This window comes from Haliotis rubra, unplaced genomic scaffold, assembly GCF_003918875.1.
Source record: "Haliotis rubra isolate DU_JTF1 unplaced genomic scaffold, ASM391887v1 Scf1, whole genome shotgun sequence".
In the NCBI taxonomy this organism is placed as follows: Eukaryota; Metazoa; Mollusca; class Gastropoda; order Lepetellida; family Haliotidae; genus Haliotis; species Haliotis rubra.
In genome coordinates this window covers 7,050,898-7,075,119 of record NW_025764891.1, presented here as the reverse complement: position 1 = coordinate 7,075,119, position 24,222 = coordinate 7,050,898, and the positions used below count along the sequence as shown (strand labels likewise).

Genomic DNA, 24,222 nt, shown 5'->3' with positions numbered 1-24,222 from the left:
TAGTATTTCATGATTAGACATAAATTGCAAACATTCACAATACTCTATGCCTATGTGTCTGCCCATCAATATGACATAGGTCTGTGATTCACTTTGGAAAACAACCGCCTCCGTGGTGTAGAGGTTAGAGCGTCCGCCCGGAGAGCGGGAGGTCGTGAGGTTCGATCCCTGATCGCGTCATACCAAAAGACGTTAAAATATGGTACTTGTTGGTCCCTGCCTGGCGCTCGGCATTAATGGGTACAACAAGGACTGGTCGGCTCGGAGTCAGTATAATGTGTCTGAGTGGGGTATTCATGCTTCACTGCGGCATGGTATCTCAGTGGGATAGCACTATAAAACCAGCTTAAGTCTGGGCTAGTACAAGCAGCCGCACATACACATACACACGCATGCACGTCGTCATATGAGCGAAATATTCTCAAGCACGACGTTAAACCCACTTTCACCTCACCTCACTTTGGAAAACTTAATAATGATAAACTCCTGTATCATTATACCTCTATATGACTTTTGTGTGTGAAGACCATTTCTGCTTTGATATTGCTGGATTCATGGTAAAAGTGGCGTAAAACTAAACTATATGACTCTTCTGAATGTTCAGTTTTACCCCGGTAGCATTGATGGTACACTCACATCTTCATTTTTTTGTTTCTGGTTTGACATGGTTGTTTAGACCTAAGACAGCAAGTCACAGTGCAGAGTTGCTCTCCTTTGTGTACCAGATGCCTATGATGATGGGTTTGAATTTACAGTTTTATCCTTTTCTTAGTTTGTCGGGGCGGTGGGGTAGCCTAATGGTTAAAGCGTTGGCTCGTCACGTCGAATCCCCACATGGGCACAATGTGTGAAGCCCATTTCTGGTGTCCCCCGCCTTGATGTTGCTGGAATATTGCTAAAAGCGGGGTAAAACCAAACTCAGTCAGTCAGTCTTAGTTTGTCATTACTGTTTCTTTCCTCGGACATCAAGATGACATGTTATTATATAACTGATAAATACTGTCCACTGGCAATAAACCCAACTCTGCTGTCTCTGTGGTCAAGCATTTGCCTGCAGAAAGCAAGATCGAGGATCCATCCCTACACCGTTTAAAAGATGGTTGTTATTGTCACTCTGCCTTGTGCATGAATTTAAGGGCATGAACAAAGATGGCTTCAAGTCAATATACTGTTTCTTAGTAGAGTGTCCATGATAAAATGTATCTCAATGGGCTTGAACTAAAGAACTTCCCGGTGCACGGTGGCAAGCTGGCTAAGGCGCCAGGCTACTGATCAGCGAGGTTGAGGTGTCGGTGTCGGGATTGAGCCCACCTGTGACAGGGTGTAAAAACCTTGGAGTCAGCTTTGTGTGCAGACTCTTTCAGTGTTGTCACAACCCCTAGTGTACAGTACACAACCCTGTGCACTTAAAAGAACCCATGAATCCGTTGGTATATGACCAGATGGTGTCCACATGAATACGTGCAAAAACCTAGTTGCGGGTACAGCAGCGTGCAGTGAAGTTGGACAAAGTACTGTGACTATGTGTCCCAGTTCACCCAGCTGTGAATGGGTACCTGTTAGGATGGGAAAACCACAAAAACTTGGTGCGCCAAGTGGCAGCAAGAGTTGTATACTCCCCAGGGAGTTGAGATTGATAATACGATGTGCCCTTGAGATTGATAATATGATGTGCCGTTGAGATTGACATCCAATGATCGAGGGGAAAATACCAGCGCCTTGAGCATGCACTAGTTCCGTGGGTATATGCGCTATATAAATATTCTATAATAACTGGCACAAGTGCTCTCACCAATTTGCTGTTACATTCCTTCACATGTCATGTCACCTAAACCCGTGAAGGTCCGGGTTTGAATTGATCTTCAGTAACCCATGCTTGTCATAAGAAGCAACTAACGAGATCGGGTGGTCAGGCTCGCTGTCCTTGTTGACACATATAATCGTATCCCAACTGCGATGCTCATGATGTTGATCATTGGATTGTCTGATCCAGACTTAATTATTTACAGACTGTTGCCACATAACTGGAATATTGCTAAGTGTGGCATTGAAAAACAAACAAAACATGTCACGTAGTTTCAATAATCTTAACTGTAATGTTAAACACTATTTCAGCCCTCAAATCACTCACTCACTCATTCTTGCTTATAGGTGAGGTTTTTTAATATGATTTTAATATCAGCTGGACCAGTTCTCACTCTTTGTATGCAGTAGTTCATGACTGATTTAATTAGACACCAGTAATGGAACAAGTCACCCTCATAAATTACCATTGAGCACAGCTTCCCTGTGTTTTTCTGTTTAATGTTCCTGCTTGAAGACTTGCATTAGTCAAATTCCACTGTCTTAACAAAAACAGGTTTTAATCTGAGAGCTTGTTTATGGTGTTCATTTATGAGACAAATTCTAATATCTCAGCATTTTTTACCTTGCATCATTTTCTCTAAATTAGATTTTCATATTTATGTTGTGTTCATGATGGTATTACCCTGTGGAGATTAATGTGGGTTCCATAACTTAATCAAGGAAATTGAATATTACAGCAAAAGTAGAGATTTCTACATTGACATTTAAAGTTTCGCACAAACTCAAGGTGAGTATGTTGGTGGAATCAGAACTTCCTACACTCTGCTTCCTGTCAATATACCATGGCATCCTTCTGATATACACCAGTTATGTAGATAATGTATTAATCAATACCCTGTTGCCATCGCTTCCAGACCATATTTGTATTCCAAGACTTGTTTGGGCGTCATCAAACTACTATCGATTTTCTATCAATGTTGCATTATATAATCAGTACCTCATAAACTGATAGAAAGCCGAGCTCCTAACTTTGTCTCACATCGATTTGTATTTCTCAAAAATCAATGTGATCGTTTACATATTTTATGTTATTGATGCTATTGCTGAGCACAGTTTTAAGCTTGAAACAGCTATTGATGAGAATTGATGTTTCAATGAAATCCATAATCACATCTTTAATGGAGTCTGGAGAAATGTATTGATTTATCACTATTTGCAAGTCTGACAAATGGCAAAAGTTTTAAAGACTCCATCAACATGCTTACCTGCTGCTTACATCATGTCCATTTATATATCACACATGTGTGCTGTCCTTTATATACTGTTGACCATTTGATCAGAATATTCTGGGGGCGACGGGGGAGCCTCGTGGTTAAAGTGTTCGCTCATCATGCCGAAGACCCAGGTTTGATTCCCAACATGGGTACAATGTCTGAAGTCCATTTCTGGTGTCCCCTGCCGTGATTTTGCTGGAATATTGCGTGTAAGTGCCGTAAAACCATGCTCACTCCCCTACACTCAGAATATTCTGAATTCAGCCTGGGAAGATTTGAGTTAAAATTGGTCTTCAGTAACCCATGCTTGTTGTAAGAGGCTATTAATGGGATCGGGTGGTCAGGCTCGCTGACTTGGTTGACATGTCCTCATATCCCATTTGTGTAGATCGATTCTCATGATGTTGATCACTGGATTGTCTTGTCCAGACTCCATTATTTACAGACTGCCACCATATAGCTGGAATATTGCTGAGTCCGGCGTTAAACAACAAACCAAATATTCTGAATTCACATGGGTTGAAACTGGAACTTGCTGCTTCTCATATGCATAGCAACTTTGAATAAATAAACAAATACAAATTCAGTTGTATCAGTACACAGATTGATAAATTCATGCCCAACATATGTTAAATCCCGGACTTCAGTAAAACAATGTTATTTAGGCCTGATCTCAGGATTCTTATCTTAAGTTGACTAGTATAGTATTAATGGTGGACCAGAGTTGCCAATCGGCATCTCTGCAAGTAATATTCAAGTTGTTAAAATACTACTTGCTATTATTCCATTTCATCCAAGCTATTGTCTAATACCAGAGTATATTCACCTTCATAAATTTACTATAGTGCTGGGGGTGGTGGGGTAGCCTAGTGGTTAAAGCGTTTGCTTGTCACACCAAAAACCTGGGTTCAATTCCCCACATACGGGTACTATGTGTGAAGCCTATTCCTGGTGTCCCCCACTATGATTTTGTTGGAATATTTCTAAAAGCAGCTTAAAACCATACTCATTTACTCACTACTAAAGTGCTAAATCTTTTGAACATTGAACAGTGGGGTATAATGTGTGAAGCCCATTCCTGGTGTCACTCACACTGATATTGCTGGAACAGAATGGCCTAAAACGATAGTCCCTTACTCACCAAACCTTAAGGTGAGCTACAGAGCCAGACGACCCTGATTTCTGACTCTATTTTGCAGCCGTAATCCTTTAAGCCGGATACAAAAAAAGACTAAATCAAGACATATACAACCTTCCTTTAATTCGTACCTTGTTAAAAACACACAGTGGCATAGATGGATTGTATCCCTTAGGTAGATGCTGTAATGAAATTGTCAGATTTCCTTACAACATTAGGAAGTGGTAAAAAGAAGTTAATTCGATTCTGCAGTTTATTGTGTTGATCCCTAATTAAAATTCTCCTCAGGGTTCTAATGCAGTAACATCCAAACCAATTCAGCCTCTGTCAGACATGTTCAGTGATGGACCAAACTGCTATTCTGTGCTTGATACTTGTATATAAACTTGTTTGCCATTGTGAAAACTTCCCATAAACCTCAGCTGTCCAATCCTCCGGAAATCTTTTATTTTGCTGAATAGATGGCTTACGCCAAAAGGTTGTATCTCGTCTTTTGAAAGGGCAGAGCTTAGTGGTGTTTCTCATGCTCTGTCTATTTATGTTTTTCATTTTGCAAACACGTTGCTTGATTTGAAAGAACTATGGCCTGTCTGACACTGTCTATCTAGGTCAACAGAACGTCTTTTTTTCCCCTCAAATGAGACTACACCTATCTGAATAGGTAAACATTGTGTAAGTAAATCAATAAAGGTGTATGGTCCTGCATATGAGCTTTGATGGATGCAAGCTTTCATACACGTTTGTTCGTGTTGGACCAAAAGATCCTGGGAACCTCGAGGTTTTCAGCTGGTTTTTATCTACTGACATTAAATCCTTCACTTTTAATATTAGCATTAACATATCAAATATGATGCTTGAATAAGCATGAAGTGCCATCCCGATAGCTGTTAGAAGTTTATTTTCCCATCTATTTTATTTTTTAATTGTAATCAAATATTAAGAAATTACTAAATTACTCATATTGCTAAATTACTAAACACAAAATGGAAAAATCAGTCTTTATATACTCGTTAGGAACTTGAATCACCATGAGAACTTAATACACAGAATTTTGAATTACCACCCTCAGGTGAAGTAAATCGTTATGAGTAACCGACACATATATTTTATTAAAGTCTCACTTCATATACTATTATGCATACACTTTAAAACAGATAAAAGTACACAAACGATTGCCTGTGGCACTGAGAGAAACTGAATATGCATAATAACATTAAATATTTACATGCATGGACATTACGAATAAAACTAGGCTTTCCATTGAGCTAACATTTTATTAATGGTTGTTTTAGTATTCAGTGTTATGTACTGTTGGACATTAAACAGCAGAACTTTTGTACATCAGACGAAATCAGCACAAACAATGCACAGACCATGCAATAAAAATATGGCTTCACAATTTGCTGTTTGTCCACTGCCATGCCACTTTTCGAATCCCAGTTAATAACACTAAGTATTTGTTTACAAATTGTGAGTGGTGGGTGGTACTGTTAGAGCAGGACATGCTTACCGTATATTACTGTAGATACGCCGACCCCAAAACTTGACCCTTAAAATCAGTGTCAAAATGGTATGTTTCATACATAAGCCGATCCCCCATGATGGGGTCAAAATCGTGGCAAACACAGATCACAGACAACTGGCAGTTACCGACAATTATAACTTTGGTCCACATTATTCAAAGAATTCACAATCATATTGCATCTACTCATGCATCGAAATGAATGGATAATATGTTTTGTTTTGCTAAATATCATACTTACTGTAGATGGACGATCACATGTCAACAAACTGGCTTGCTTATTTCACCCCATTTCATGTGCGTACAACTTCCACTTACCACGTTTGTAAGGGTACATTTTTCGCTCCAAACGCGATAGCCAATTTCACATCATATTATCAACAATCGCAAACTGATTACTACCTCGTTTTCCATGGCCTGCTAGTTTACAGTAACATCTGTAAAAATGTACCCTTTTTAATGAACACCTGGTGTCATCACTTATTCTCGAAGTTCCATTCATAACATTTCCAACAATTTTCAGCCTTATATTGCCTGCAGACTCAGTCTTGTCATATAATCGAGTCTGATTACTCTGGCATTGATGATTTGTATTTTCGAGAACAAAAAGTTGACAAGCTTGATGTAACTAAAATTTGACTCAGGGCATCATCAAACTGAACCTACTAACAGTGTAGGAAAGATGTAGAAAATCTAGCCTGTACACAGGACTGGCAGGTCAAATTATTTACCAGTCCTGCCAAAATCTAGCCTGTCATCCAAATATAAATAAAACACCTTCGGCAGTAAATATTCAAAAAGGTTATAATCATTATATATATGTCATTGGTTTGCTAAAATTGACCCGACATGAGGACAGACTAGATATTTTTTTAACCCGTCCTCCACAAAATTCACCAGTCTCGGACGTTGGGACGGGCTATCTTTCCTACACTGCTACTAACAAAACAGACAGTGAAAGCAGTGTCATAACTGCTTACCACATTTCCTGTTATATAAAATGTATTGACACTCCCTATATGGCCTCATTGTCTGGAACAAAAGTAAGAGTGAGAAATTTGATCGTATGAATTGCTTAGCTGAAGTAAGACCATCCTTGGTAGAAAGCTATTTGTATCATGGTAATGTTTCAATTATATAAGGCTATTCTCTCACCGACAGAAGCATATAGGAAAATAACATGAAGAAACAACTTTGTCCAAAGGAACAAACATCTGCTTGTTAAATTCACCTGTTCAGGTAATAAGCTTATAGAGATAAGGCTTGTCTTTCATGCTTCACCTGCTGTGATATCTGCTCCATAGGGCTTGAATGATAAGAAGCAGTCTTTGGTACGATAGCTGTATCTGTGAATTTGAGTAATGCAGCTAAAATCTTGTGACTGAGCTTGTCATCCTTAACCTTGTTTTGTTGAGCTTTTGAAGTTTCATACCTTGTCTGTGGTTCTCATATGTTGTCTATTTGTGTCTGTTTAATTGCCTGAGATGTTTGTGATGCAATATTATTGGCTAAAAGTAATGGACATGATCCTGCCTTCATATAGTTGATTTTATACGTAAACCACTTAATTACTTACGTCTGTGCATCATGTGCAATAAATGGAATTATTTTTTATGTATAACATGTTTTTGAAGATCCAGGTTAGAATTGGTCCTCAGCATCACATACTTGTCGTAAGAGGCGACTAACGGGATCGGGTGGTCAGGCTCGCTGACTTGGTTGACACATATCATCATATCCCAATGGTGTAGTTCGATGCTCATGATGTCAATCACTGGATTGTCTTGTCCAGATTCAATTATTTATACACCAACTTCACCTTGCTGGAATATTTCTGAGTGCAGTGTTAATCAATAAAAAAACAAATACTGTTTAATTAACTGTATCTGGAGGACATCATGTCAACATTACTCCTTTGCATAAATATTGAAATGACAGTGAACTAAAGAAAGTGCATTTGCTGTTATTATTGCAACAGTTTGCAGATATTTAATTACACTTTATTACACCTTTAAGTATCATATTGTATTGTTTAATCTAAATATTGTATTATCAAATGAAGAAAAAAATGTATTTTGTGTGTGAATTATTAACGAGGTCCAAAAATATTTTCTCTTCTGTTTGCAGGTTCTTCATTGATTGGCAGCATTGAGCAAGTAGGTTGTTCTTTTATACAACTCACGTGCAAGCACATGGGGTTCAATATTCTGGCCAGCTGAATCAATCACCATGTTTTGTGATCTTGACAATTATTGATTTAACCAGTAGCTCTTAACTAGTTTTATGCCTTGTCAAAAGAAAATTTGTAACTTAATGTAGTTAGACAGTTTCAGAACTGATGCTTTGAAACAAGCTCCTCTTGAACTAAGGTGGTCTGGATTAGATTTTAATAACTTTGAATACCAAATTTGCTTTGTGTTCTTGTTAACAAACACCACGAGAGGCCATATAGGCCGTATCACATGGTTGTAATTGGGATATAATGATATATGTGTTGTGCATAATGTACCCTCTTTTTATTAGCTGATGAGGTGGCTGAATAAGAAACAGGCTGACATCACTTCTGATTTGATTACTTGAGAATTTTTTACAGATATCAAGTTAAACACGTTTATGATTGCAGTGCTGAAGACTTCTGACAAGAAGCAATGTTTTTGTAATGATAGGGCTGTTTGATCTTGTGGAATCTCAAATCTAGACTTCTTGACCTTAGAGCCCCAGGTGGCCTCTGAGTGAAGAAACCCAATTGTCCGATTTAAGTGGCGAGGGGTAGAATGTCTAAGATGATTTTTCATGCCACTGACAATATTGCAATACCTTTTACGATGTCAATAGTAATGACATTTGCTGCCAGATCTTGAATTTGTAGAAACATCCAGCTGTGTTATTTCCATATGAATATTAAACAAATTGACAAAAGTTGTTCCATTACTCCTTGCAAACTTTATGAAATAGCCTTTTGTCTGTAAGCCTTCTATACTGTTCAATTTTTGGTAGAGATATTTCTGTTGTTCCAGTTGAATGTTAGATGACTAATAGCTACATGATGAAATGAATAAAATTTCATGTGTGAAAATGTATGTTTTTCCATAACATCATTGAGGTTGATAAAACAGATGTCCTGATTGTCATAGCAACATGACACATCTCGTCATTCTCCAGCAATTTGAGTAGTATACATGCTTTTATATTGTAAAGACCATACCTTTATAGTAAATGGAAATATGTTTAATAACTGGTATCCATTTCCCTTTTTTATCTCGCATAAACTTCTTGCTTTCCTTATTACTATATTTTCCTCCAGTCATGAAAGTGGATATTTTTGTAGTTGCCGTGAGAACGTTTCACATCACCGAGTTTTCCTGGTTGTTCACATAATTGTATGTTGCGATAGTATAACTGGGGACCAGACAGTCGGAGGTGATGTGTGACCTGGAAACCAATTAACAAGAAATTCACATTTTATCCAAAATAATTTACACTTAAATAGCTTAGTCTTCAACACCAACAAACTATTAACTTTCTTAATGTTACAGACAGATTATTCAAGCTGTACTGGTGTTCTTCACATGGCCTGGTATTCTTCACATGTCCTTGTTGGCCTCAATAGGAGAAAATGATGGCTCCCATGACGCCATGTTTGTGTGAAATGTGGACATTCTGGTGATGTAATGGCCTGATAAATGTTGTGAAAGGGGTTGTTGGTGTTCTGTAGCACTCGGCTACATTCTGGATATATCAAGTTAACCTGTCAATAATTAAGGCAGGGCCAGACCAACTCGAGGTTGATAGTTTCAACAAATATCAATGTCATTTGATGTGATGTACAATCTGTTACATAATCACAAATTTATCGGCTCTTCGGCTTGGTTGGTTGGTTGTTGTTTAATGCTGCACTCAGCAATATTCCAGCTATAAGGGGCGGTCTGTATAAATAATCAAGTCTGGACCAGACAGTCCAGTGATCAACATCATGAGTATCGTTCTACGCAATTGGGATACGATGACATGTGTCAACCAAGTCAGTGAGTCTGATCACCCGATCCAGTTAGTCGCCTCTTATAACAAGCATGGGTTACTGATGGGCTCTTTGGACATGTGTGGTACTGTGGACAATGTTCTCTTGGAATTTACATGGTGGCTGTGAAAAAGTTGACTGTCACATTACTGAGCTTTCTTAGTCTGATACAAAACAGTATGATCCCTATCAAAATATTTGGCGCATATTTAATGCATGGGCGAAATATGCCACTGTACACAAGTTTCTGAAATTCAAGGTGGAAGGGGAGCCTAGTGGTTAAAGCATTCGCTTATCACACCAAAGACCCAGGTTCAATTCCCCACCTGGGTACAATGTGTGAAGCCCATTTCTGGTATCCCCCCACCATGATGCTGCTGGAATATTGCTAAAAGAAAAGTAAAACCATACTCACTCACTCACTCTGAAAATTCAAACCCAAAATTGTTCAAAAATGTGTATCAGATAACTGTTGAACTGTTGGTTCAGATACGTCGAAAGCAGCCTGTGCTTTTTGTACAAGATCACTAAATGGATCTGGCTATCAGGAGTTGTCCCTTGGTTGATCGCATGTCATCTGTACTTGAAGGCATGGGGCATTGTTCACAATATCCCTGTTTATTTTTGCTGAAGACTTGATAATTTCAGGCCATTATGATATAGCTGATATTGCCAAGTGTGGCATTAAACAAAGAACAAGAATATTAATTTTTGAAAAAATGTGTACAGTGTAATGCCATTACAATTGATCGTTGTAGAGTCTTGTCTGTGTACAGCCCTTGCGTTAGCAATCATCCCCTGTGGTTACTATTAGCAGACAGATTAAATCATTTAGCTGTCTCCATGCAGTCTAAATACTGATAGTTATCCGAATTAGCCCTTGGGTTAGAACAAAGATTTCTGTCACTAAAAATGGAAGCTCATTTCAGGTGTAATTAGTGACCTCGTTGACATTTGTCTGCTGAGATTCAAAACCAGAATGTTTCCAGTATCACATACCAAAATGTTCGTTATTAAATTGTTGATTGTTAATACTTTAATGGTTGGTCAGTCAAAAACATGCACTGTAATGCTGATGGATGACACGTTTTGCTGATGGTGTTGACTGATGCTCCTACTGTCAACTACTGGTCCTGGTCCAGATCCTGATCTTCATTCTCATTCTCATCCTCATCCTCGTCCTGGATCTGGTCCTTGTCCTCATCCAGGTCCTGGTCCATGTCCTTGTCCTCATCCAGGTCCTGGTCCATGTCCTTGTCCTCATCCAGGTCCTGGTCCATGTCCTTGTCCTCATCCAGGTCCTGGTCCATGTCCTTGTCCTCATCCAGGTCCTGGTCCATGTCCTTGTCCCGGATCTGGTCTTGGTCCTTGTCCTCGTTCTCATCCAGATCCTGGTCCAGCTCCTGATCCTGGTCTGGGTCTTGAGCCTGATGCTCTGGCTCTGGGTCTGGGTCTGGGTCTTAGTCCTGGTCCTGGTCCTGCTGGTCCTTGTCCTGGCTGTCATGAAGTACCGTATGATCCCTGATTGTTGTCTCCTATCACTGCTAAGGCTGCAGTTGTGTTGACAATTTGTTGGTACAACAAAACTACCTCACATTTAAAAGCTGTAGTGTTTATTGACTCAACCACATAAAGCAGGACATGCTTACTCTTTAGGTGAACACCTGTTGTTGTCATTGATTTCCAGTGATCTGCTCAGGCCATTTTCACAGCTATTTTGCCTTTTATGTCCTAAGAAATCTGTTTCAGCAGATAAATGAGATTAGGTATTCCCTGGCAATAATGTTTTATATTCACTAAAAACACAGTACATATGTTGTCATGTAAAAAGTTGTAATGGGGAAATCAATAATTCAGTGTTCAGCGTTACATCTCTTGTCTAACCCAGGTTTCTATGATCATGGGTTTGAATCCGACATTGTTTGTTTGGCAGTTCCATACCATTGCTTATGATTCCACTGATTTAGTAAACAAGTACCACCTCCGTGGTGTAGTGGTTAGAGCGTCCACCCAGAGAGCGGAAGGTCGCGGGTTCAATCCCCGGCTGCGTCTTACCAAAAGACGTTAAAATATGGTACTTGTTGGTCCCTGCCTGGCGCGCAGCATTACTGGGTACAACAAGGACTGGTCGGCTCGGAGTCAGTATAATGTGTCTGAGTGGGGTATTCATGCTTCACTGCGGCATGGTATCTCAGTGGGCTAGCACTATTAAACCAGCCTAAGTCTGGGCTAGTACAAGCAGCCGCACATACACATACACACGCATGCACATCATCATATGAGCGAAATATTCTCCAGCACAACGTTAAACCCAATTTCACCTCACCTCACGTAGTAAACAAGTAGGATCAGCATCACTTTGAGCTCATGATGTAACTGAAGTGCTGTTGAAAGTGACATTAAACCTAACTCCCACAATTTATACACAAACATTTAATATTGTTCATATTGATAGCCAGTATTTCAATATAATCAATATGTACAACCAACACGGGTGTGCGGTCCATTTGAAAAGAATAATACTATTGTCATTTATTTGCTGTATTGACAGAAGCTTGGACAAAAGGTTGCGCACAACTTGACAAAGGGGCAGAATATGTTAGTGACTACTGAACAAGCACTATCTGAAGTGTGTACAAGAGTAGAGGACAATAGAAATCATGCTCCACTGGTTACAACTACAGATGTATTCAAACTATTGAAAATAGCCAAGTCATTAAGTCTGTTTAAAAGCTGCATTCAAGACCAGATTTCCTTAGAAATCAATTTTGATTTTTGTCATAAAGGTATTTAAAATGCAAGTTCATGGAAGAAACATTCTCTTTATGATTTGAAACCTTTTCTTGGATGGTTTTAAGATCTTTTAATGCTTTTCATGTTTAATAAAAGAGAAATTATTGTTGTCTAAAGGGTTTAAGATCTTTGTGTCTACTCTAAACGTCTTTAATGAAAGATATTGCTTAGTTTTATAAGGAAAATAATGTTACAATTCATTGCAAAGTGTGCTATAAAGGAATCAAGGTGATTTTTGCCTTTTAGTTTCCCCGTTTAGTTTTTCCATAAATGTTTCTTAATATCCAATGAATATTACAGATCTTTAAAAACTGAAATTATAGTTTTGAATTTTGGACAGTTGAAAGTTTGATCAAAGTACAATAGTTTTTCAAAGATCTTTGAGTGCCATTTAGATATTATATATGTAACATATTGACACAGCAGCATGTATGAATAACTTTTTACATTATTTTAGTTTTTAGTTTTCATATTAAGTCATCCCTAAAAGGTTAAAAATAAACTGTACATGGTTTGAAATAAATAAATGGAAAATATGAAGAGGTCTCTGCCAAACAGACTAGACATTGAATTCAGCTGAGTAGCTACTTGTGAGATATTAGATATTGTTGTATTCAGTGAGATCGAGAAAGCTATTGTTTGCCTTGACAAGGATCAGAAGCAAGGAGGAGTGTTTGGTGTGTCATTTCTAGGATGTCCTCAGGTAATTCTATTGATTGATGGTGCTCTAAATCCATACTTGACTATAAAAACATAGCAATTATTGTTACAGTGCGGATCATTTCTGTTTAACATCAAGAAACCATAGACACGGATGTGAAAATTAATGATTTCTCCTCCCGGTTCCTTCTGAGCTTACAATTATTTGTGTTTATATTTCAAAGGCACCTGAAAAATGTATTATGCTCAAGGTGTAGTGCAGTATGATGTAAAGAATATTGTTTGACCAAGGAAGATGCTTTTAAAGTAGAAAATGATCGAAATCACAATGCTGAGGTGGTTCCATATCCTTATTAGGGTACGGTCAGTGCTTACCTTGTTTCCACACACTATTGAATTAGTTGGATGGGAGATAGGTTAGAATAATAGACGACCACAAGAGGAACAAATCAATGTGTAATCGGCCATCAGACGCGGAGATGTAATTATTCCTGTCTTTACATATTCAGCATCACACTAGGGACTTGATACAAACCTATAGATTTTTCCTTTGCAAAAGTTTATTTAGAGCAATGCAACTGGTCATGGACTTAAGCATCGGTAGTTCTTAAAATGGACCACACTATTTTAAACTGAAGTCTTAATGGAGAATTTGAGCGTAACCACCTGCAACACTGTTGTTGGTTGTTGCTAGTGACGACTTAAAACATAACTTTTATGTGGATTTGTTTTCAGAAAATCTTGTTAAGTTTCATCAGTTGTGATAGCCCCTTTGATTGAGGTAAAGGAAAATGTTTCAAAAGCTATCCAAATTTGATAGGATGTTGGGCTTGATATTTCCTGTATTTCAGCTTTTATGTTCATATTCATTCAATTTAGAATGTAAAAAGCTTTTTCTAAAAATGTCCTTTTGCTGTCCGCTGGAATATTTGATTGATCAAAGTAGTTCGTTTTTATGATCAATATAGAAACTTGGTCCTATTGCAAGAAGATTGCAATTAAGAAATGCTTCTTCCTGCAGATGTTGCCATTTCCTCGCAATTACTTCAGTACAGTTAGGGGGGCTATTTTTATGTGTTATTTCAGTGATTACAGAGTAAATATTTTGCAGTTTATTTATAGGATTAAAGCTTTATTTCCCAAATCAAAATGGTTCCTTTGAAACTTCTCTTACTTTCATAGCTTGGATGAAATTGAACTTCCTAAGAAAGCAGTTTTTCCATTAAGCTTTGACATGTGTTTTCCAGAAACGATTATTGACCAGGTGTAAATGACACTTGATTTCTTTATCTTTAATATTGGGTTGAGAACGATGTGTGAAAAACATCCAAACTTTACAATTGACAGCAAAATGGCTGTCTGTTTAATGTCAAACATGCATTAAATATGATGGTGTTTTTGTTGATCCAACTTTTTCAGTGTAAATGGCACATGTGTATGTAATTCTGACACATGACCCAGACACATCAAATATATACTGTATTTTCAAAGCAAAGAATGTTACTATTTGTTAATATCATCTATCGTGGAAGCAAAGCCAGTAGTTGTCTGGCCTTTGCCCTCTGTGATGAATCATTCATAGTGGTGTAGCCATGCTGTAACCTGCAAGTTCACAGTGGACGCAGTCATAAGATTGCTTTGTGCTAGTGGGCCATTCTTGTTGAAAAGTCCATCTAGAATTCTGTTTGGTACACTTCTTCAACAGAATCCTCCTTGATGATTGGTGGTGAAGGCTATTCTGGTAGTCATCCCGTTCACCCTCAGATGTAGATTATTTGATTCTCTACTTAGGCGCATTGAAACTGATATGTTTTGATCATGCAATATGGAAATGAATACAAAACCAGATCAATCCTATGTCAACATGATTTCATCAATGCAGACAATGTGTTTGACAAAGTTGAGACTGAATTCAAAGAATCCTTAGAATCCCACAACCTGTATCGGTGAAGCATGAAGAGGTTGGTGACATAATATCTGATTCCTAGATTGTTAATAATGCAATATAACATACACTATTGTGGTATAACTATAAAATGTCAACACCATTGAATAATTAGTCATGACTGCCTGATTTCATTGGACCCAAAATGCAAAACAGTGGTGAAAATTATGGGAATGTATTGTAACAGCAGGCGTTTTGTGAAAAAAAAGTAAGTTACTCCTTCGTGGACAGTCTCTGACTGGCCACATTGGTATTTAGTTATTGAGGAGACCCATGTTAAGAAGAGACCAGTGCTATCATGTATGTTGTATAATTCCAAATTACACTGACACACTGATATAACTGAATAATGGTCAAACGTATTGGGGGTTATGGTATAGCCTCATGGTTAAAGTGTTCACTCATGCTGAAGACCCATGTTGATTTCCCACATGGGTACAATATGTGAAGTCCCTGCTCTGATAATCCTGAAAGCAGCATAAAACCTCACTCACTCGCTCACTCAAATCTATCAGACCTACTCATTGTGTCCTAATGTTGCAAGCACAATCTGCAACTTGTTTACCCAATAAAGATTTTTTACTTAAGGTCCAATGAATAAAGTAGATCAAATTTGCACAAAACAAACCACTCACTCACTCATGACATATTTTTAACTGCAAAGACAAGACTGTTGTGCTAGTACTGACTGACTGACTGACTGACTGACTGAGTTTAGTTTTACGCCGCTTTTAGCAATATTCCAGCAATATCACAGCGGGGGCCACCAGAAATGGGCTTCACACATTGTGCCCATGTGGGGAATCGAACCCGGGTCTTCGGCGTGACGAGCCAACGCTTTAACCACTAGGCTACCCCACCACCCCTGTTATGCTAGTAAGCAAAGCTCGTTGCAGTATTGATAGAGGTAAAATATGAGGCATATATAGTAAAATCCTATTAAATAGGTCAACTGGCATGTGGTCATAACTGTTATACATTTTGCAAGTAGAATAATTATTGACATCAATGTGTTTCTGTACAGTGATAATATGGTAGTATAACACAACATACACTAACACTCACAATATTGATTTTTAAATGTTCATTTCAAGTGAGAGGTGGCATTTTTTCGAATTTAAAAATACATCCTGGTCCTATCTCCCTGACCACTGATAAAGAACGGAGTTTCAGATAACACTTTAAAGATACCCTCGAACAGATTCGAAACTTTATTACCTCTGTTTTATACTGAATAGTTATCTTTGTCATAGGTTTTATAAAACATTAATTATTCAACAATATAAAGTTGAGACCATGGTTGATTTCTTTAACATTTTTTAAACATTAATGCATTAAACTGATAATGTGGTAAAATTTTCACTGATAATATGGTGTGTGCTTGTGTTCTGCTCCATATGATATCAATACCGTCGTAAATTCAGGCGAGATATCCTTCTTCATTAAACTTTCATCACCATTGATTGCAAATATCGTAAAGTGATAGGGATTATTTTCATGGTATCTAGGTTGCTACTTGACTGAGTACAACTAGGATATAAAATTGAAGTTTAGCGCGCTGTGGGTTCTTAGATGTTGGCTCAGTGCCAATTTGATAGGTGTTGAGCATTCAGTTATGACAATTTAAGTGATTTGTGATGTTCTTGTTAAACACCAACAGCCAACTTGTCCGAAACTCTTGCAGTAACTGTTTTCATCCTTGTGTCAAGTGATTTGTTATGTGTATATAAAGCATTTGTTAAAATTAGTGATCAATACCTTGCAGTAGCCAATAATGTTTGGGACAAAGTTTAACAATCCATTAGCAACTGATTTACTGAAAATCAAGAATCACATGTTAACAAAACGTCAAATTTAGTTGTAAATAATCATGATTCATTCTGTTTTCTTTTTGCCACATGTTCCAAATTATTTCTAGTGGATATTGATCTAAATTCTTTTTATACTTAATGTGACCAGATTTTGTAAGAACACGAAAAAACGTTAAAATGTGAAGTTTTGCTAATCTTGGAACAAACCAATTTTAATGTTGAGCAGTATTATAGTATTACATTTTCTTATTCAGCATACATCTTCAACATTAACCTTAGCCTCTTATTATACCATTCACGCACATGTGCCGTGCAGGCCCTCCCTCCATGACTTTGTACGCACACCCTCCATGCCATGCACACACACCCTCTATGCCATGCACACACACCCTCTATGCCATGCATGCACACCCTCCATGCCATGCAGGCCCTCCCTCCATGACTTTGTATGCGCACCCTCCATGCCATGCATGCGCACCCTCCATGCCATGCAGGCCCTCCCTCCATGACTTTATATGCACACCCTCCATGCCATGCACGCACACCCTCCATGCCATGCACGCACACCCGCCATGACATGCATGCACACCCTCCATGTCATGCATGCACACCCTCCATGCCATGCACCCACACCTTCCATCCCATGCACCCACACCCTCCATGCCATGCATGCCAACCCTCCATGCCATTCACACACACCCTCCATGCCATGCACACACACCATAGACACTTATTCCACATTATATGTTCATGTTTTATCAATATCCAATCATTTAAGGAATAAACTTTAGAAAGTTGGCGTAGCCATGCTGTAAGTTCCAGCATATTCTATGTCTTTTGGCATTTTCAGTAATTGTTTCTAGATAAGGTTGCCAAGGAAGCAGCAAGGTGATAAGAGGCATCCATACCATTAAGGCACTTATCATTGCACCCATCAGTGATAAAATCAGCAAAGCTCCACAAAGTCATAAATTCATGTATGAATATTTGATTTCTGTAATATTACTGGCTGTGTGAAAGGGATTTTTTACATGGAAATTGACAGTTTTTACAGTCATTTGACATTTGACATTTCCAAAAGCGTTTCACATCACATTGATGCAAAAACTCCTAAGCTGTGGATGATGTTTTTTGAAAATGCTGTTATTCTGTAGCATATAATTAACATGGTTGTGTTGATGTTATCATTAACTAGTCACCTTCAATTCCAACAAGGCTACTGCCATTAAAAGGGTTAACTAAAGTTTGAATATTGCTGCTTTCATTCCTTTTGTAACGGAATCATCGATATAATTAGCTTGAACAAAATTGACGTCATGTTCAATCTATAAAATCTATTCAAGTGAATTTGAAAGAAAATATTATGTGAAGGCAATGTTGTCCTTTAGCCTGAAGTCAATATTAAAACATGACTTTTTGAAAAGATGGTTTTGAAAAGAATGATGCATCTTGCAAGACACGTTGCCTACATCTTTCCACAGCCTATATCCTTTCTATTTCCATGGAAACGGATGAAGCCTGGGATTGGCTTTGTGTCTGCAACTTTAATGGCAGAGTGTATGTTTAATTGATAAGAAATACTAGCACTGGTCTTGCTGATTAAGGCTTATTATATATTTATAACTGATATTCACAGTGCTTGAAAACTGAATGCTAGTGGAACAATGGATAGGTGCTAGATAGCTTGTGTGGCTTCTTATCAGGTGTAAATTACTGAAGTTTTATCGAGCATTTCTTGCTCAAATGGACCTACTCTGAGTATTCCTAAAATAGAATTAAAATATGTGAAGATATTGTTTCAATTTAATTGAAAACATCTTTCTAAAATCTCGCAGTATGGGATCAGATTTTATTAATTCAAAAGAAAATTCAGTATGTGGTAAAACAAGAATAAAAACTTTTTATTGATCCCATTTTTCCCATTGAGAATTTGGATGTAGAAGGACCCTAGCTATAAATCCCAATAAAATGACCTCTCGGAAGTAGACAGCCATATTGCATAATTTAACTTATGTGACTCTTGAGACTTAAATAGCATGTCATGTCTAGCCAACAGGCAGCATTCGTAATGGTTTAATGATTGAGCTGAAGGGGGATAGATTTGCAAAAGAGTGTGGTGACCCTTCTGTTGAAGAGAGCCTTGGCATTGTCCAGTGATTAGTTCATCACTGTCCTGCTCAACTATCTTTAATCATGCAGAGAGTTCCATCTCATCATTGGAACATCCATCATGGCTTTATCTTTGTAATTTTCCATTGGTCTCTGCACCTTTTGTACTGATGTGTTTGGTGATCTTTTTTCTGGTAGTCCTGGGATGACAACTGTCCATTTGTCATGGTGGGTATGGGGGGACAGGATTCAATGGTGCAGGAGAGAACCACAACAATGGCTGTCAAATCAGAAGCCAGTGACGTCTGCTCACATGATTAGAGGGTCAAAGGGCATGCAGGTCACTATTGGTGGCTGTGGTCAAATGAATGAATTAAATTCAGCAGCAGCAGTTATATCCAGAACAAAATTCAGACACCCTGCTCGATTGTTTATACAAATTTGAGCACAAGGTCTTGGTATTGGCAAGTTACCACAGGGTGGTGGTGTATTATTTGGACAAGATTAACAACTGAGATGATTGCAAAGACAGGTCACCCGTATACCGTAATTAAGGTCATCCAATTGGACTTCACTGACTGGTCATGTGGTTGTCCATCTGGCAGATTATCAGCTATTTCCTGACCTGTTACCATCTAAATCTGTGTAAAGTTTGGAAAGGGAGAGATTTGACAGTTGTAATGATATGTTTGGGTTCTTAGGCTATTGGTAGGGTAACTTGAATACAGCTATTAGTATTTTGTTGTAAACAAGGTAATATTTCTTTCACTTAAAATGTAACTTGATATTGGTGAACAATACCTTCTGGACAAACACCTTTCCATCAAGACCTTTATCTCTCACTGTTTTTGTTTTGTAAATAAACTCAAACGGCAAGGAAGATCAATATCTCAGTTTGTTTCCACTGTCCTTTTAATTTAGAAGGGTCTAAAAAGATTGCATTCAATATGCATTATTGATGAGATTTGACCTGCGTTCTGCCCATTGTTACTGGGATGTCATTAATCATGGATTTACCTGTGACAGGAAAAGTGTTACCTCTACAGACACACACATGAATGGCTTTTCATGTAAACTGATGGTTAATGTAGTGAATTGCTTGTCTGAGAACTTGTTTACTTTTAGGACTCCATAAAACCCAAGCATTGTCTTTAAGACTGATGTAAGGATGGTTGTTGATATTGAGCCATTTGTAACATGTAATGGTATATATCGAAAAGTTGAATATTCACTTCCTCACACTTACAAATAAGCTAATGTAAATTGAATTTTATTATTCCATTAGTTTTATGAAAGCACCAAGCATTGATAATACTAATACAATTTTTAAAATTTACAACAAAAAGGTTGTCTAAATTCACATAAGATTAAAATATTGCAAAATATCTCACAAATATAAATGTGAAAGCCTAATGGCTGCACTCCATATTATTATGTCTCATTTCAACATTAAATCAGTTTTTCACAATTCAATTGATTATTTGTTTTTAAACAAATGAGAGATTATTCCATTCCAGAATCTACTTATGTTTCATTTATATGTGATTGTGGGTTCTTGTCTCATCCTTGACCTGATTATATTTCTAGTTGTCAGCACCAACCTAGGCTTATGGGTCTCACCAAAATGGTAAAGCTTAGACCTTTCCAGTTTTCACCTACCTTCAGGTGACACGCCATAAGATAAATGAGTGAGTAAGTTAAAACTTGTACACAGCTTTTAACAAAATTCTAGCAATATCACACCAGAAATGGGCTTCACACATTGTATCCATGTGGGGAATTGAACCCGGGTCTTCAGCGTGATGAGCAAACACTTTAACCACAAGGCTACCCCCACCACCACCCCCCATAACATAAATGTAATACTGTTCAAAGCAGCATTAAACCAAACTCAGTTGCTGAAATCAAAAGCAGCCATTCTTGGATGACCCAGGTGTCTTGCACTACACAAAGGAGCTGTCTTAATGTCTGTGTGAAGCCCATTTCTGGTGTCCCCCGCCGTGATGTTGCTGGAATATTGCTAAAAGCGGCGTAAAACAAACTCAGTCAGTCAGTCTTAATGTCTAACAGTAGTCAAGTCAGTAGTGGAGTCATAATATCAAATAATTCGCGAAATTTCCAGTGACATACACGACATGATGTATGCTCCTCCACTATGGCTGTGTAACAATACACTTCCCCAACAAGATGCCATGTATGTATTGCTCTCTTGCTCAACGTTCCCCATCAATTATGGTAAAATGAAGAACAAACCTCGTAAAAACAACTTGATCGATCTTTACTGTCCAGGATTCAAGGTAATTTCTGTGCTTTAAACGTTTTTGAGCACTTTTAAATGGCTTGTTTTTTAATCTCATGCATAAATAAGTGTGAGGAAGTTGGTAAACCAATGGATCAGCTTAATTGCCCTAATTACACAAATTTGTGACAGTGAATGTGGGCGTTGCCGAACCAGTGTTCTATATTAATGAACAGAATGAACATGACAATTTCTATGAGAAATCCATGTCACCATGAGGACATAAAAATTGATTACATTGTCATGTCATGGGTTACATGATTATTGGCAGATGTTTGTTGAGTTGCCATGGTGATAAGTTGCATCAGGTTTTGTGGATTGAGACATAAAAGGAATTACTAGGGTTTTAACTGGAATCGATACTGACTCAAGTGTACATTAGTGTTTTTCGTTTAGACGCTCCACTATGTTGCACATCGATAGTAAACAGGTAGACAATTAAGTACTTAATGAATTGGATTTTTCACAACATAAGGAAGATTCATAGCAAGCATGGAATAGACTCTGTTCACCCTCAGAGCTAAATCGGTGCTTTGTTGCTTGAAAAAGTAAAGTCCTGATGATCTGATAGAGATAAATACTATCTTTAGGACTTTAATTTTCACCTGGTGACAGACTTAAAGGCTTGTAAAGTAGCAATCTCATTGTCTTTTTTTTTCATTTAGTTGAAATTACTTTGAAGTAAAACATTTTTATTACCAAGTGAAAGAGAAATGGAACCATTTAATGATATTTTCAATGTGCTGGCTGAAATCTTGCTTGAACTTGGTAACAGGCCAGAAAGGTTCTCAACGAGGTTCTCTTTCTGCCATGAACTTCATTTTAAACCTACACTTTAAAACCTCTAAAGGTCAGAAACAGAATGGCTTCAATGTCAATAAGGAGACAGTTGAAGGTGCATTGATTCTTTGCACAGAGTTGTTGCCCTTGGTTTCCTTCAGTTATTTGAATCCTAGATTCTCCACATTATGATCATTAGTTGTGTTGGCATCATGCCAGGATTCGCCAAGGTGTTATACAAGTTTTCCATTGGTCTCAGGGGGGATATTGGTTGATGTTATTTTCTGAGCAGCAAATATATCATTTATACACCAAATACTATTGAAGGTATGTCTTATACATGCTACCCGTGAAGATCCAGGTTAGAATTTATCTTCAGTAACCCATGCTTGTCGTAAGAGGCGACTAACGGGATCAGGTGGTCAGGCTCACTGACTTGGTTGACACATGTCATCGGTTCCCAATTGCGCAGATCGATGCTCATGTTGTTGATCACTGGATTGTCTGGTCCAGACTCGATTATTTACAGACTGCCGCCATATAGCTGGAATATTGCTGAGTGCTGCGTAAAACTAAACTCACTCTCACTCACTTTTATACATGCATCGACTGGTCTGAATCAGTAAAAATACCACTGTGGCAAAATAGCAGATGAAAACAAACTTAAAGGTACCCACCCCCTTTGATCTATTTCATCTGGAAAATATTGTAAATATCAGGAGAAAGGCAACTTACATCATTAATTCAAGATACAAAATTGTTTGGTATGTTACAAATGTAATGCCAATCAGCCAATCAGAATCAGCCATTCATGTGTGAGGTGAGATAAACATTTATGTCCTGCTTCATTTACAGATTTCCTTCCACACCAACCCAACATGACATGGTAATACAACTGGAATAATGTATCAAGCAGCATTTAACCCAACACACTCATCCTGCACTTACTGTCAGTTATTAATTCCAAATGTAATATTCTTTAATCTCATGTACTGGTAGTCAGCTTATATAAAGACATAAATAACTTAGTATATTGATTGTTTGGGGGAATCAAATTTCCAGCTTAGGATATAACCTTGATTATAACCCAGTTCCATTGTTCCCATATTACTCAGTGCTGACATTTGTTACACAACTAAATGAACAAAAGATCGGGAGAAAAAACAACAGAAACACCTGTCTTTGACCTGACATTTGAATAAAGAGCATCCCTTAGAACTACAGTGATAAACATTAATAACACTGGACATTTACAAGTTGTGGGCAGGGAGATCCATGTGTCAGACTTGTCCAGGCCTCAAGGGCCACATTAACCCTTGCCCATTCACCAGCTGTGAAGACTGGGACTACCTCAATAATTAATTTGACCAATCAAGTAATTAATCCCGCCCATAAAACACCCAGGACTTACAGGATCCTGAGTTATGAGTGATAAGAATATAGGTTGACAAATGTTACTGGGTTGTTTGTTGATTGGTGTTTGTTTCAGTATTCATAAAACCTCCGTACCTGAGAACAACCAGTTTCGATCGTTTCCAAACAGGTTCCTTGAGCTGAAAAGGGCAAAGCTGTTAAATTACATGAATGGATCACTGAAAATCTTTGACACAAAATATTGGTAACAAAAAGGAAATGTTAATATGTTGTATTGGTTATAATTTCATATCCAAAACTGATATCCAAAAGATCCTGATATTTTATTGTCAGTACATTAATAGGATTGAAGTTAATACCTATAAGGTTTCAATGAGGTTGAATTGTCAGTTATATGTTGTGTGATAGTTTCTGTACCTATACTACTCAAAAGAAGTAAAGGCAAGCCCATTTTTTTCATATTACTATAGTACCTTGACACTCTTGCAATCTGAAAGAATTAGGTGCTTCTGTGGGGCGGTGGGGTAGCCTAGTGGTTGAAGCGTTTGCTCGTCACACCGAATACCCGGGTGCGATTCTCCACATGGGTACAATGTGTGAAGCCCATTTCTGGTGTCCCCCCACCATGATATTGCTGGAATATTGCTAAAAGCGGCGTAAAACTAAACTCACTCTTACCTTCTGTTGATGTCA

At 37.9% G+C, this 24,222-nt stretch overlaps 1 protein-coding gene across 5 annotated transcripts in view; it reads left to right on the top strand.

Moving 5' to 3' along the window:
* LOC124276604 (protocadherin-11 X-linked-like) overlaps window positions 1–24,222 on the top strand; it is a 116,892-nt gene that overhangs the window by 46,216 nt on the left and 46,454 nt on the right. For all 5 annotated transcript variants that reach the window (XM_046712345.1, XM_046712732.1, XM_046712288.1 and 2 more), the window contains one exon: window positions 7,868–7,896. The gene's annotated coding sequence lies outside the window, so the exon portion shown is untranslated. The remainder of the gene's footprint in view (window positions 1–7,867; window positions 7,897–24,222) is intronic.